Source organism: Plasmopara halstedii, assembly GCF_900000015.1.
Source record: "Plasmopara halstedii genome assembly, contig: Scaffold_291, whole genome shotgun sequence".
In the NCBI taxonomy this organism is placed as follows: Eukaryota; Oomycota; class Peronosporomycetes; order Peronosporales; family Peronosporaceae; genus Plasmopara; species Plasmopara halstedii.
The window spans coordinates 172,058-173,003 of NW_020187212.1; positions in this window are offsets into that span (position 1 = coordinate 172,058).

Below are 946 nucleotides of genomic sequence, written 5' to 3' on the forward strand. Positions count from 1 at the left end.
AAACAGCAAGTGGCGTATCGTTCATGCTAACAACAAGCTCAACGCTGCCACCATTCCGGCACAGAAGCCGATTCCTAGAAGAAATGCTCTTCAGAACAACATGGTGGGGTGTACGAAGTACAGTGCACTCAACTTGGTAGATGGATAGTACCAATTGCTCATGAGAGCGAGTGACATTCCGCTGTCAGCGGTAAGCACTCCGGCATGCTCTGGGGGTGGCTGGTGATGCCCCAAGGGCTATCAAATGCACCAGCAACATTTAATCGTCTTGTGACGAAGTTGTTCAGGACCCACAGGGCGTATGCACAGACATACGCTGACGACATTTTCGTTCACAGACGGGCGGAGCACAGGAGGATGGATGAGGAGAACCACATCGTCCATTTAAGAGCTTTGCTCGAGTGCATACGCAAGAACAAACTGCACGCCAATGCAGACAATTGCATCTTTGGTGCAAAAGAGATCCCCTTTTTAGGGTGCTTTATTGGGAAGCGTGGCTTTCGAGCGGATCCCGCTAAGGTCAAGGCCATTGTAGACTGGCCGGTTCCAAAGAACCAGAAAGACTTGCGTAAGTTGCTTGGTCTCGCCAACTACTTGCACAAATACAGCGTAAATCACGCAGAAATGGCCCGACCATTATCTAATCTCTTTAAAAAGAATGCGGAATGGTGTTGAAAAACTGAACATCAGGAGGCATTTGACGGGGTCAAAGACAGTCTCCTGCATGCACTAATACTGGCACTGCCAGACCCTGATCGTTCCTACAGCGTCGTCTGTGACGCTTCGGACTTTGCCATTGGCTGTGCATTGCTGCAAGCAGACGCCGAGAGGTGAGATCGGGTGATCGCGTTCGAATATCGGCAGCTCAAAGCTGCCGAGAAGAAATATCCAGTTCATGACAAGGAGCTACTTGCGATGAAGTATGCACTTGTCAAGTTCTGGGTCC